At 47.3% G+C, this 15,488-nt stretch overlaps 1 protein-coding gene across 4 annotated transcripts in view; it reads left to right on the top strand.

Annotated features, from left to right (window-relative positions):
- LOC109481417 (bone morphogenetic protein 3-like) overlaps positions 1-15,488 on the top strand; it is a 53,760-nt gene that overhangs the window by 2,366 nt on the left and 35,906 nt on the right. The window contains exon 1 of one of the 4 annotated variants that reach the window (XM_019783980.1): positions 1,934-1,997. The exons of 2 other annotated variants lie outside the window; for them this stretch is intronic. The gene's annotated coding sequence lies outside the window, so the exon portion shown is untranslated. Of the gene's footprint in view, positions 1-1,933; positions 1,998-2,512; positions 2,728-15,488 lie in introns of those variants that run through there. One more of the 4 variants, XM_019783981.1, reaches the window with a different exon arrangement.

The raw sequence follows: 15,488 nt of genomic DNA, 5'->3' as shown, positions 1-15,488 counted from the left end.
GATTTACCGTAAGCATGCTCGGGTACAGTTCTGGATACTAGATAGTCACCGCCACGCTACCTGACGTTTCTGTAGAATTATGTAAGACGCCTTTGCGTTAGGAGTGAGTGAGGGAGGGACTGAGAGTTGAGGAACTGTGGGGACACGTTAACTGGTAGGTGTGTACACCTTACTCTTATTGTTGTCCAGAACAGTGATTTACCGTAAGCATGCTCGGGTACAGTTCTAGATACTAGATAGTCACCGCGTATCCAGAACCGTGGCTTGGGCAGATCTACGTTCTTGGATACGTGAAGACTATCCAGAACCGTGCCTGATCCTAACCCATTCAGGAATAGACCTAGATAGGCCCTGATTTTGAATACGATACCTGTTATAGTTTAGACACTATTAAGGCACAGATATATATCTGACATGCTCGGGTACGGTTCTAGATACTAGATAGTCCACGCGTATCCAGAACCGTGGATGGAGCAACTCTGCGTTCTTGGACAAGCGGAGACTATCCAGAACCGTGCCTGATTCTAACCCAGTCAGGAATAGAACTAGATAGGCCCTGATTCTGGATACAATACCTGTTACAGTTTAGACACTGTTAAGGCACAGATATGTATCTGACATGAAGAACCAACACAGCACTGGGCGGTCGCACGCAGTTGGGTTGCATAACGATATATAGGCTCCGAGAAGTCCTACTGGTGTTTGATACAGACGCTTCAGTCTTAAGGTTGTTTTTATGCTTTCGTTTCGGGGTTGAGAGAATATCTTTCCGTAGGCTTTACCCAGAAGCATTTAAGAACATTCTTGCCCGAAGGGAAAGTAACAACGACAACATAAGCCTGTCTTATGACTTACATTCTACTGATAGACAACCCGTAAAACACAATGACCAATATTCGCTATACAGTTTCACTTTGCTAAACCGAGTGTTGTACCAAGCAGCTATATATTACCAACGACATGTTGGTACTAAATGTTTCTCCTGAAGAGAATGCAAAGTTATAGAATGGTGGAAGAGATTACTGTACTGTAGAATGTGAAATATCGTGCCTCGATTATTCGTCACAGTTACGATGGCAAACCTAGGACTGTCTTATTTTTAAGATTTACCACATTTGTGGAAGGATTGATATAACAGGTGACTATCACCTCTTCAAAGATGTCAGACCTGAGACCAGACTGTAAGGTTTGAACCACTCACACCGGGAAGGACCTCTGTTCTATCCGATAAGTGTGGTGGGTTCTTTAACATGCTCTGACTTAACGTCCCATCCCCGCGGCAGGACTCCCTTGGCCCATTTTACTCTCTTTTTTTGCCGAATTCTACGATCCGTGTTCCCGTAGAAAGGCCTGGTGGAGGCTACCTCTGTCCATCCGCTTCCGAAGCCTAGTAGAGGCTACCTGAAGACAACATCCCCCCGTACCTGTGTGAGTTGGTCTACTAGTTAGTACATTCTGGAGCAGCAAACTGTACTCCTGTACTAGGCATTAGCGAATGAACTCTCCTGGCATGTTATCTATCATTTTGGTCAACTTCTATTCTGTCTGCCGCCTCCCGAGGCCTGGTAGAGGCTACCCGAAGAAAACGTCCCCCCGTACGTACGAGTATGAGTCATCTGGGGCACAGGTTGGTTCTATTTGGACAGCTGAAGGATGGCCGTTGCGTCACGAGGAAACTCACCTGTGTGTGAGTAGGGTGGGCGGAGCTGCAGGGCGCTACCTGCCGCCTCCAGCCATCCTCACAAACACCGGACAAAAAACCTCCACACTATAAATCAGCTGCTGCTAATAGCCGAACAACGAACCAATGAGCGGGAAATAAAAGAGCCACTTCAGGATGGAGGGATAGTTGATGGATTGGGTATCCGGATGATTGCTGCATCCCCCCTAGGGTCAATTCAAACCGTGTCGCGGCTTTGGTGAGTGTTCGAGAAGGGGAGGAGAAGGTCGGCAGTCCGTTGGTTCCCACACCGCAGGAGCAAGCGTCTGTCAGCGAGGTGAGTTTAAGTCCTGTATCTGCTGTATAACGCCAGGCTGGCAGGACGTGAGAGGGTGTTGCGGACGGGACAGACGTGTGTGCGATAGCTCAGAGCGCACCTGGCCTCTCCTAGGCAGGACCACCCACATCTACTGTCGTAAAACTTAACGAGACTCACAGAAACAGTAGCTAAAGAAGCAGGTATCTTTGCGTCAAGTCTGTATTATCCTGAGTACGTGTTAGTGTTAGTGAGTAACGCGTTACGGCGGTCGTTGGCCTTAGGTTGAGGAGGGTTCTGGGTTGTGTCGGTTTGCCGCTTGTCGGAACCAAGTGTCGACACGGCAGCCCCACCTGCGTTCTACGTGCTCCCCGGGCGGGTTAGCTACAACACCGCCTCTGGCTGACACCCAAACCCCGGCTACACAAGTCAAGCCGGCCTCTTGTCCGCAAGGCTTTTAAGGCTTCCCCTGTAGATCCCGAGAAGTCATTATCCCAAACCCCGTACCTCCAGAGGACGTGTCTTCACGACTTCTGTCGTAGCCGGCGCCCATTCAGGCAGAGGTTGGCAGCTTTGCTGGTGTTAAGTCCCTGTATCCAGCTTCTGTGTAAAACGGCCGGATTGTAGATAGACTGTAGCTGCTACGGGCTTCGATCGTGGGACGGTGATTAAGCTGAGAGGGCGGCTCTTCGCTAATGATTGGGCAGGCTACCGAGGTCACAAATCCGCACACCTCGCCACACCGCTGCAGGTATGCCCGCTCTTTTCACTTCCTAAATCCGCTCGGATATCTCACTTCATCTCTCTTTTGTAGCGCGGATTTGGCGCGTTTTGCCGCTGACAACAGTATCTACCCAGATCAGGGCTAATTGGAACAATTACAAACATTTCGGACCGACATGCGCGACCGGTGGACCGGTTAGCCTCCGTAGCAGGCTTATAGAACTGGGGGTTTGGTGGTCTTCGGCTGTTTTCTGATTAGCCTCCGTTCTAAAAACGGGGGTAATTCAACCAGGGCGACTATGTTGTCTATATGCAATCAGAAAATAGCACATAAAAGCTCCCAAAGACCCCTAAACCCGCAGTTTTTGGCATGCTATGGAGGCTATAGACCGGGCTAGCCGAGGAAGGCCAAACACGGCTGGATTTATGAAGAGACACCGACGGGCTGACAATGCTAGTGAAAGAACCGTAAATTCCGTAAATTCGAGGCATGTGTCCGGATGCGGCGTGACAGCGCTACACAGTGGCACGTCGTGTGTCAGTAGAACCGGCAATCTGTTAGTCTAGTTATCAGACACCACGGGTTGGACTATGTTTTTTTTATATATTCCAACATCTAATCACAAGACGTGGTGACGGCACACTCAAGTTTTTTTTCAATTTATATTAATGCCGCCACCAAATCAGGGGACAATACAATACTCATTTTCAGCTGAGTGAAATGAGGAAAGTCGTGTAAAGTGTCTTTCCCAAGGACACAAGATCGGTGGCATGTCAGGACTCGAACCCGGGACCTCTTGGTTCAGAGTCGAGCACTCTGCCGCTACGCCACATGACTCCAGACGTTGGGCATTTTGAAGACATATGTATATATTTTTTACCTCGATGTACAAATTCACAGAGGAGAAAAGGGCCTTGCTGTGCGTTGTGGGTTTGCTGCAAATGACCGCAGGTGACCCCAAATGGAACGCGCGTTCGGTTCGAATTATCCGGATTGAACGTGATCGATTGAACATGGTTTGGGTTCTGAAAAAAAAAACTGGGGAATTTGATCACCGAGAAATAAGAACTGATGTATAACGGAGAAGTTTTTTTTTTCTTTTGTCTTTTTTTTTTCTTCCACTTTCGTTTCGCTTTTGATACGCCCATCAGCCTTCTTGTCACTAAGCTTTTGTATTTTTTTTTCAATCCAGGTTTCAGAGCCATAACTCTGGTACTTGGCTCTTACTTTTTGTTTTCTGGGCAGGCATTAGGTATTTCGGTACGTCCACCAGTTGATCAGTCGTTTTTGGTTGATAACCATGGTATTTGAAGGCGTGAATATTTCTTGTTCTCTTCTGATCTGGTATTAGGCACTAGTAGTCGGTACGTCCACCAGTTTATCAGTCATTTTGAACACCTCAATTCTTGGCTGATAACTCTGATATTTGAAGTCATGACTATTTCTTGTTCCTTTCTGAGCTGGTATTGGATACTTCTGAGCTAGATATTAGATACTTATTAGTAGTCGGTACTTAGTAGTCCACGTTTTGGCATTTCCGACCATTTCCTGCCCTGCCCGAGGCCTGAGGGGGGGGGGCACTACCGGCTGCGGCTTGTTCCATTTCCTGCACGGTAATTGACATTCCTCACATTCAGCCCCTCCCGTGACGCATTAAACAGCCTCACCTGCTGACAGACTCCCCCATACACAGCCTCACCTGCTGACAGACTCCCCCATACACAGCCTCACCTGCTGACAGACTCCCCCATACACAGCCTCACCTGCTGACAGAAACAGGTTACTCCCCCATAAACAGCCTCTTTCTCCGAGAGGGAAGTGCGCATCAGCGGCTATAGCAAGGCCCTAGCAACTAGCCTCTACCAGGCTTCGGGAGGCGACAAATTCTTCTATTTAGCCGACCAAACTCCCTTGGCATGCTATCTCTCTATTTGGCCGATTTCTACTCTTTCCAGCCGCCTCCCGAAGCCTGGCAGAGGCTAGCTAGCAAGGAAGGAAAGGCGGTCTTGTGGTTTATAGGGTTGTTGACTCAGAATCTGAAGGTCCTGGGTTCGAATCCATGGCAGGCCTCATTGTTGTGTCCTTGGGAAATAGCGCACTTCAAACCTATTTCCTCACTTAACTCAGGTGGAAATAATCACTACCTAGTTTCGGTTAGGGACGTCCTCTCATACAGGACGTAAAACTGGAGGTCCCGTGTTTGAGGAGAGCCACACCTCGAGCATGTTAAAGAACCCACCACACTTATCGGAACGAGTAGGGGACCTTCCCGATTTGAGTGGTTCAAACCTTACAGTCTGGTCTCAGGTTTGACATCTTTGAATGGGTGATAGTCACCTGTTACGTCAATCCTTCCACAAATGTGGTAATATAAATTTTCATAACTAAGTTCATAGCAGTAACGTCATGCCTACCGATTTGAGTAAAAGTTTCGGGATGTCTATAAAAATCTTTAAGCAGAATTACTTTCGTGTGGTCATTGTAGTCGTGAGACAATAGAATATCTCTTCCTTTTTCTAGCCTCTACCAGGCTTCGGGAGGAGGCTGGAAAGAATAGAAATCGGCCAAATAGGGAAATAAGCATGCCAAGGGAGTTTGTCCGTTGAGAGAACATTTCGCCGCACCCTATCTCTCTATCTATTTGGTCAATTTCTACTCTTTCCAGCCGCCTCCCGAAGCCTGGTAGAGGCTACCTTTTTCTACCTTCCCACATGTTGTCTGTATAACCCTGCAGAGGAATATCAGTCGGCAAGTGTTGGCCACGTCTATAAAAATCTTAGTCGTGAGACAATAGAATATCTCTTCCTTCTTTCTACATTTGATTTGATTTGATTTGATTTATTGAAATTGCAACAGTGCAATACACGCAGAACAGAGGCAGCTGTTGCTGGTGTTGTGTCCCACACGAATACTGGACAGACAATACTCATTTTCACTTGAGTCTAGTGGGGAAAGTCGTGTTAAGTGCCTTTCCCAAGGGCACAAGATCGGTGGTAAGTCAGGACTCGAACCCGGGACCTCTTGGTTCTGAGTCGCGCACGTTCTTTCCACATTTTGTCTGTATAGCCCTGTAGTCGGCAAGTGTTGGCCACGTGTTGGGAAGAATCTTGTAAAACAGGACTTTAATTGCGCACGATTCTGCAGCATGCGGCTCACACCTGTGTCTATATGTCCGCGGTATCCCCCACATATGCTCGCAATATGTGGGCTCTGCTGCTTCACATTCGTGCTAAACAACATCTGGAAAGTTTCAACTAACTTCAACTTTTTTTTCTCTTCTTATCAAAGAAGAAAACCTCGCGTGAGAATGACGTTAGGTTTGAATCTAACGCGTGGAGATTTTCCCACAACTCCCACCCCACGCTTCATTCTGTACCGATAAGGTTCTTGGAAATTGTGAGTGGAGAATGTTTGGCGAGCGCTGATCAATGTGTTGTAGGCCCACCGCACACACGGCTAAATCCCCCGGGCCGCATGCGATCGCACGGAAGACCGGCCGTTTACAATCATTTCATAACATTTTTGCCTTTCAAACAAAGGCAACATCAGGTGAAAGATTCCGCGTTCCCGCCATACCTTCACGGCTTCAGTTAATAAAACGGCGACTTTCTACGTGCTGGTGGGACTCTACAGGTACATTTAAGCCTTTCCGAGAACAATTCCAGCCTTGTTGACACGCAGGTTGTCCACATGTGTTGGCCATGCCGCCGGTTTGCGTGATCCTGGTGCTGCCGCAGGTTTAGTGAGTAACGACACACGCAGGTGTGAGGAGCCAGACCGAACAGGTGGCACAAGGAGAGAGGACAGGTCCCGTACCGGCCAGGGGAGAGCGCGACTCCGGTCAGTACCTTTCGTATCTGTAACCGTGCTTCATCTAGTTCTATGCGTTAGGGTTAGGCCCATGCACGCACGGTTCTGGATAGTCCTATCGTATCCATAACCATGCCTATCTAGTTTTGTGCCTGAATGGGATAGGGTTAGGCACGGTTCTGGATAGTCCTATCGTATCCAGAACCGTGCTTCATCTAATTCTATGCGTTAGGGTTAGGGTTAGGATCAGGCACGGTTCTGGATAATCTCCACGTATCCAAGAACGTAGATTTGCTCCAGGATACGCGTAGAATATCCAGAACCGTACCTATCTAGCTCTATGCCTGAATGCGCCGTTACCTCTTACTTCTTTATTCCTCCTGCAGTGTACTTTTCTACCTTTCTCTCTTTAATGCTGCGTGCTTTCTTGTGGCTACGCTGTCGATGGAGGCGAACACATGGTAAAAAGTTGCACTACGATAAAGACTACTAAATGTTGAAAAAAGACCAAGCCGAATCCTTAAAGTTGCTTGCTTCTATATAGTGTGAAGTCAGTTGTACCATTCAAACTGTCGTGTTTTCGGTTGGGTTTGGGGGACACCACTTGCCTGGTCCAGCGTTGTACAAGTGTTTCTTCTGTTTTAGACAAAACGCTGCGTTTTTGCGCATAAAAACTACAGCAAAAAGGAATATCTGACGAATTCTACGTTAGAGGGGTTTGCTATCTGTCGGCTTGTTTTGTAAACGTTCCTAGTAAACAAAACAAAGTCGTGTCACCATAGTAACGGAAAAGTCTCCCAGGCGGGGTGAAGTGGGCTACTGATATCGGGTGGTTGAAGAGAGACTCAAACAAACAAACAAAAACAAATAAACAAACAAGCAAAGAGTACGCTTTTGCTAACACCCCCCACCGCGCTGAACGACCAAACATTTGACTAATCTCTCAACGAATTTCATGTATTTCATACATAAATAACGATTCATCTAAAACGTTTTGTGTTTTTGTTGTGTTTCGAATAAATCATACTTTAATATCTGTCACTCCGATAATGAATGCAGAATTATAAAAGAAATCTAGTCTAGTAGAAAGTGGTCTTAAACAGATAACTGGGCTTGTCTTTTTGTCTTGTCTTTGGGGGTTAAGGTAGCCAACATCAAGTTGCTGGTGAATCAGCTACATTGTAGAATTGGGCTGTAGCATTTGGACCATCGTTAGCAAAACTAGGCGATTTCTCCTTCGCATAGGCCAAGAGGGAATAGCTCTACAATGTCTAGCCTCCGTAGCAGGCTTATAGAACTGGGGGTTTGGTGGTCTTCGGCTGTTTTCTGTTTAGCCTAGTTCTAAAAAAAATCGGGGGTAATTCAACCAGGCCGACTATGTTGTCTATATGCAATCAGAAAATAGCACATAAAAGCTCCCATAGACCCTGAAGACCCCCAAACCCCCAGTTTTGGCATGCTATGGAGGCTATACAATGCCCTGATGCAGTAGGTTGATGTGTCTGTAGCGTAGAAACAGTTCTATTGGCCTGGGATGAATGTGTTTTCAGCCCGGCCCCACAGTGCGGGCGTCTCGGCACGTTTCTCTATTGTTAAGCAATATTTACGACATGTAACGTGCGTGCAGCGTCTTTCTATGATGAAAAATGAGTGCAGGTTACACAGCTTCCCATCCTCTAGCCTCGTACGCAGGCTTTCGGGAGGGCAGAGTTTCCCTCTATGAGCACGGCCTAGCCTCCACCAGGCCTTTCTACGGGAATAAGGATCGTAGCATTTGGCAAAAAGAAGTACTAGTAGTAGTAGTAGAAGTAGTAATTTAGGCTGAGTGATTCTTTCCTTCCGAAGCCAGTTAAACCTACAAGGCGGCCAAACTCCCCTGGCAAATATTCTCCCTGTATAAGGCCAGCGTAGTGAGTCTTGGAGCGAGGCTAGAGCGCGGCGGGTTTTTTTTTGGGGGGGGGGGCTGTGCTTTAGAGGAAAGCCGCTAGGCGGTCCGAATACGCTCTCTCCCTCCGCATCATATACAGCTCTCTTCAGAAAAGAAAGCTCGTAGAAAACAATTAAAATTTAGCCAGCTGCCGCAGCGCCGCGTGCCTGCGAAGCTGGTGTGTTACGCCGAAAGGCGGTTATACCGGCTATACAGATACAGAAGTGCTAGCCGCAAGAACGCCTGCACATCAGGCTACCGTCCTCTACTTGTTTTTGCTGTTTTGAGTGGATTCGAAGGGAGTTAGCCGCTGAAAACCCTGACCAAAGGAATTTGGATCATAAGTGATACACATCTGCTATCTGAGCACCACACGCGCGCGCGGAGAACAGGATTCGGTACGGGTTATAATGGAGAGACTTTTTCCTGCGTCCGCGTCTGTCTTAGTGGGGGCCCGCATGTCCTTTTCCGTAGAGCGTATTCGCCCGTTTTAAATCTTACAAACCACATGTTAGAGAATAGTTAAACCTTTATTGTTACCGCATACATATACTCTGTACGTAAGATGACGTTATTCACACATGTATTTAGCTTTGTTAGATCTTTAGTTGTAGAAGACCATACAAAAGTCACTGTATTTTTTGTTGTGTCAATAAAGAATCTTCTTCTACGTAGAGCGTAGACGGACCGCTCTAATTCAAAGTAGAGCGTAATTGGCGCACTTTGCGTAGAGCGTACCGTACCCACACTTTTACTTCTACGTAATGCGTTGTAGCCACTTGGAATTTATCCTAAAGCGTAATCGAGAGGTTTCCTGAATTCAGCGTAATACATAAACAGCTCTCAAAACAGCGTAAAGCGTTGCCGAGACCCCCCCCCCCATGCAGGCCCCCTTACCGAGACTATAGATTGATTGGGACCTGTTAGCGTGAAATATTAATGTGCGATGTGGGCTGTCTGAGTCGTGTGGAGAAGTCGTCCATCATGGTTTATGGGAGCTGATGAAAATGTGGGCGGTAAATAGGATCAAATTAAAGTTCTCATGCGCAAACTTTGCTTCTCTTACTTAGAAGAGATTTTTCAGCTATAGCTGTGTCTGGCAATAAGTTATGCGGCGCTACATTCATGTATTGCTGTTGTGGGCCCTGGGAATAGTCTGGTATCCAGGGTAGCATGTTGGCTATGAAGCCGAGGAGCTGTCCTGTGTAGGTCTTGGAAACAGTCTGGTAGCCAGGCTAGCATGATGGCCCTGGAGCTGAGGAACTGGAGCCTGTGTAGCTAAAGTCTGGTGTCCAGGCTATAATATATTGGCCCTGTTTGTTTGTTTGTTTGTTTGCCAAGGAGCTGGCTAGTCTGGGCCCTAGAAACAGTCTGGTACCCAGGCCAGCTTGATGGCCCTGAAGCCTAGAAACTGGGGCCTGTGCAGGCCCTTAGAACGCCATTGGAACCGTCTGGTATCCAGGCTACCAGACTAGAATGATGATGAACCTGAGGTCGGGCTTTGAAGAGCCCTGGAAGCAGTCTGGTATCTAGGCTAGCACGTTGGCCCTGTAGCTGAGGAGCTGGTCTGTGTGGGCCCTAGGAACAGTCTGGTACCCAGGCTAGCATGTTGGCCCTGGAGCCTAAAAACTGGAACCTGTGTATAGGCCATTGTGAGGCCCTTGGAAGCGTCTGGTCTCCAGGCTACGGTCCACCTGTTTTATTTCCAGCTCGCGGAAGCCTCGTGACAACTCCGCTAAATGATCCCGGGTTGTTTTTAGGCGTTGGGCCGGGTTGGGAGTTGTTTACGGGCCGGGCTGTGTGAGCTGTGTTATGGGGTTATCAAAGTGAGCTGTGTGCCGCGCGGCTTATTGTAGCGACTTGATAAATGCGCCAGCTGGAACCGCCAAGCTTAAGGTAGCCTCTACCAGGCTTCGGGAGGCGGTGGAAAAGAGTAGAAATTGGCCAACTAGAGAGAGAGATAACATGCCAGGGGAGTTGGTGCGGATGCGGCAAACTGTACTCTCTAGCGTCGATGAAGGTTAGACATCCAGGTAATAAGATACGCCAAAAAGCAGTAACTCAACCAACTGGATATGATTTTAGAAACGGTCAGACGTTTCAGGTAGTATCCAATACCTTTCGTCAGTGACTGAAAGACCAGAGGAGAAAAGCACATAAGCACAAACTATTGGCATCAAACTGTAGTACAGTACTCTCTAGCGGTCCAACTCCCCTGGCATCTTATCTCTCTCTATTTGGCCAACTTCTTCTCTTTCCAGCCGCTTCCCGAAGCCTGGTAGAGGCTATTCTCTGCACCGATGTAATCTCTCAGGCCGGCGTGCGTGTAATACGTGTATCTCTGAACACCGCCGGGACCGCGTTAGTAGCGGTTCATTACCCCCGAAGTCCGCACCATCCCGCTCGCCGTTTTAAGCGGCTGGTCTGCGCAAGTTAAGCCGTAACCGGTAGTGACACCCCGGCATATCTACTCCTCACACGCGCTCACACGTCACTCGCGCGGTCACGCTGAAATATACCAGGTCGCCATCGACTTTTAGAAAATGAAGAAGAAAACAATTCGCATGAGCTCTTCTGTAGTAACACTTGGCATCTATTATTCCAAATAGATATTTTTCGTCTTCACGAAAACAGATATTTAGGCAAAATTTACGAAAAACCTTGGCCGTCATGGTGAAAAATACTAGGTCGCCATCGACTTTTTTTAAGAAAAAAAGATGAAAAAAAATTTACGATTCGCATGAGTTCTTCTGAAGCCACCGTTGCCATATACTGCCATGAACAGACTTTTTTTCGTCTTCGACACGAAAACAGATAATTTGGCAAAATTTACGAAATACCATTTAATTAATCAAAGGACACTAAACAAATCTGATCTTTACGAATAATTTTCTCAGTGGTAAATGTGTCGTGTTTCTTTACGTATTATAATAGAATATTCAAACCATATAGACAAATATGTGCAAGTTAAATGCACCACAAAGTTACAGGAAATATTGCGTATTTCTGTTTCACAACTGTGGAGAGGTTTTCATCGACGAAACAGGCTAAATTCCTCCCAGATCCCGACGAGAGAGAACAGACTGAAGCTAGCTCGCGATTCGGTCATCACATCATTCGTCTCCCCCAACAGGTGCGGTGACGTCACACGCTCCTGATAAGCTTAGGCCACAGCAAGTAAATTTTACGGATGACATCCTCCGCAGACTCCAAATCTAATGCGAGCGGGCGAAAAAAAAACAAGGCGGGCCGAAAAAAACAAGGTTCCTACATTTTAAAATGTTGACTCAATCATTGTACAAATGGTTTTGATTCAGTGGGAACATCACATATATACAGCCAGCATCACATATTACTGCATCAAAGTAAGAAACAAAACATTAAATCAGAGCCTTTTCTTGTCTCCTCCCTTCATAGTTATCTGCCATCCACCTTCCGGCATGGCAACAGATCTTTGTCCATTTTTCGGCATGTTGACTACTGTCAGAAGGCAACCAAATTTCTTTTTTGTTCCCCAAATTCAGGCGAAAATCAACGCGCACGCTGATCCATAAAAATCACTTGCTGTGGCCTAAAATAAAAACGTGCGTTGCGAAAAGAAGTCAGGGATCTGTTCCCACAGACATGAAAAGAACTGCCGACATCAACTCACCGCTGAACGAGCTTAATCGTGAAGGCATCGCAGGAATGCAGGCGTTTTCCTCTTTTCTGAAAAACGATTTGACTGACGCTGGCCATGCACGTAGTACAAAGCACATGAGGTTCATTGGTTCTATCGTCAATACAGATGTTGAAGCTGGTCTGTGCGATTTCTTGGAATTTTTTGAGGGAGTCTTCATTGACAGAAAAGGGAATGAAGGTAGGATGAAAAGAAAGAGACAGTTTGTTTGTTTGTTTGTTTGTTTGTTTGTTTGTTTGTCTGTTTTACGGAGGACTGAACCAGCATGATTCTATGCCTGAATGGGTTTCGGGTTAGGATCAGGTACGGTTCTGGATAGTCTCTATTGTATTCAGAACCGTGCCTACCCAGTTCTATGCCTGAATGGGTTAGGGTTAGGATCAGGCACGGTTCTGGATAGTCTCTGGGAATCCAAGAACATGTGTTTGCAACGGACGCGGTTCTGGATACGGGTGGACCATCCAGAACCGTTCCTAGGCTTGGTACTGGATGAAACAAGTTTCTGACTACATCAGGCCTTCCAAATTCCTGCCGGTATCTCGGGGTCCGCACCTGTACCCACTAACTCATGATAGCGCACAAAGAAACAAGGTTCGGGAGACGTGTGGACTATCCAGAACCGTTCCTAAGCTTGGTACCGGATAAAACAAGGTTCTAGATACGTGTGGACTATCCAGAACTAGAATCGAACTGTCCCTAAGCTTGGCACTGGATAAAACAAGGTTCTGAATACATCCTGCCTTCCTGCTGGTATCTTGGGCCGCACCTGTACCCACTAACTCATGATGGCGCACAAAGAAACAAGGTTCTTGATATGTGTAGAACTGTGCCTGAGCATGGTACTCGATAAAACCGAAGTTTCTGACTACATCGGGCCTTCCAAATTCCTGCTGGTATCTCTGAGTCCGCATGGTACTGGATAAAACATGGTTTTGGACTAGTACGTGTGGACTATCCAGGACCGTGCTTGAGCTTGGTACTGGATAAAACAACGTTCTGAATACATCCTGCCTTCCTCCTGGTATCTCGGTCCGCACCTGTACCCACTAACTCATGATGGCGCACAAAGACTGCGGAGTAAACAGTCGGGTTGTTTATCTGCCGTGTTCCGGAGGTAGTGGCCAGATGTTCCCGCCTGCCCAAAGACATGCCGCGCCAGCTGCGACCGTTCCAGCGGTAAGAGGCAGTGGCAGTGATGGTCTTCGTCAACAGGAACTAGCCTCTACCAGGCTTCGGAGGCTTCGCGGGCGTCTGGTAGAGGCTATAATCTCTGCCGGTAGAGAGTTGGAACTTGCCCCTTCATCTGTTTCACTTCGTCTGTTCTCAGCTCAGTTGTTTCTTGAATCCTGACCCGTTCCTCCTCATGTTTCTTACATTTGCAATTCAAATGTAGCTTTTTATACGTTTTCTACGTTTTTGGACCTCAAAAAGAGTTGTGATACGCTCGGATATGGCATCGAGCAGTAAGCGACATGGCATCGACCATTTCAAATGGCAACGACCGTTTACGAGACGGAAATGCGCAGCTGCGCCCGCTCCGAGGCTCGTTGAGAGGCAGTGGCAGTGAGGGTAAAGCTGACACTGAGCAGGCGACTTGTCCTGGAACCGCAGGGCAACGCCACCGGGTACACCCGCGACCTCGGAGACAGGCAGATGGGGGTGAGAGTTAGACTGGGTACCAGGCTGCTTCCAGTGATAACTCCTCGCTTTAAGGCTAGCCTGGGTGCCAGACTGCCGCGGCCAGGGCTATACTTAGCCTCCTTTTCAGGCGTTCCCGGATCGGTCGTTTTTTTTTTGGGGGGGGGTATTTTCTGATCAAACGTAGATCGCACGCAATAGAAGCTCCAGCAACCCTACATATATCTCCGTGGCAACCCTACATATATTTCTGCTCCAAAACTAGTCTGGGTGCCAGACTGTTGCCAGGTCCAGTGTACAGGCTAGCCTGGGTGCCAGACTATTGCCAAGGCCAGTATAGCTCCTCGGCTCCAGGGCTAGCCTAGGTGCCAGACTGCTGCCAGGGCCTGTATACAGGCCAGCTCCTCGACTCCAGGGCTATCCTGGGTGCCCGACCATCATCACTTACATGTAAGAGGTGACACGCAAAAGAGTGATGTTGCCATTGAATTATTGCAAATGAGGAAAAAATCAAGTCATTTTGTCTGGGCTAATAATTCCAAGTTTACAGTGAAAGATCTGTCAAAAAAAGTAACCACGCAGCGACGTTTAAACGTTTCCATTGCACATCATATAATCTGTTCAGGTTTGTTTTTTCTATATAAACAATCAGCCACAGTTCTTTTCTCAGTCGAAATCCTGTTGCCAACACTTCAACAATCCTCTGGCCTTTCTGGGCCGTGGTGAAGTAATCCGGCATTCGCCCATTCTTTTGTGACAACAGCCGTTAGGCAAGCAAGAGATCGGTAAGCAAACATGCGCCTCTTGTTCCTTGTTGTTCCACGGTGTTCTATGGAGCGTGGCGCTCTCCACACAGTGCTCTATATTAGCCTCCATAGCATGCCAAAACTGGGGGTCTTCAGGGTCTTTGGGAGCTTTTATGTGCTATTTTCTGATTGAAAATAGACAACATAGCCTGGTTGAATTACCCCCGTTTTTTAGAACTGGGCTAATCAGAAAACAGCCGAAGACCACAAAACCCCCAGTTCTATAAGCCTGCTACGGAGGGTAGCTCTATATCCCCATCGACTTTATCCCTTCTATTGTGTGAGCCGTGAATTCGGGGGTTGATCGCCACTGTATTATTCTTACGTTAGGCCAAATCGCAAAGCAGTTTCATAAATCTAAACTTTACACAGATTGGGAGTAGGGGTTTTTCTTCGTGTTGACTAGCCTCCTTTGCAGGTCTTATGGGTTAAACCTTTGACTTTTCTGTCATCAGTGCATCAGTTTCAATGGTTTCTAATAGTTCACCTTCATTAGTACGATAAAATCAGACCTGATATTTTCTTAAAATTATAGAAATTAGCCAAATAGACTGACTAGCATGCCAGATGAGTTTGCCTGCTAGTAGTTGCGAATTGTACCATCTAGTCGGCTAATTCTTGTGCCATACTATTCAGTCTACTTACCCAAATTTTAATATTTTTAAAGAGCCCTAAAGAGCCTGATAGAGGCTATGCTGTGGTAAAATATTCCAGGTCTGGTAGAGACTATAGACAGGGGCGCCAGAAGGAAGAAAGAAGCTCCAGTGGTGTAGAAACACGGCAGACGGGGGTGCCGTGAGTCAGTGTCCCGTCTCCGAGCTCCCATGGCCTCGCTATTCACACCCGTACAGCGCCGAGCGCGCTCATAATGCCGGGCCCACAGTACGGCTGAAAAGACGTCAGCATCCGAGCTGTAAGACCTGTAATT

The sequence above is a fragment of the Branchiostoma belcheri genome, unplaced genomic scaffold, assembly GCF_001625305.1.
Source record: "Branchiostoma belcheri isolate BF01 breed outbred unplaced genomic scaffold, Haploidv18h27 scaffold55, whole genome shotgun sequence".
Lineage (NCBI taxonomy): Eukaryota > Metazoa > Chordata > Leptocardii > Amphioxiformes > Branchiostomatidae > Branchiostoma > Branchiostoma belcheri.
Note: the sequence above shows the minus strand (reverse complement) of the source record. Positions and strands in the feature narration are given on the sequence as shown.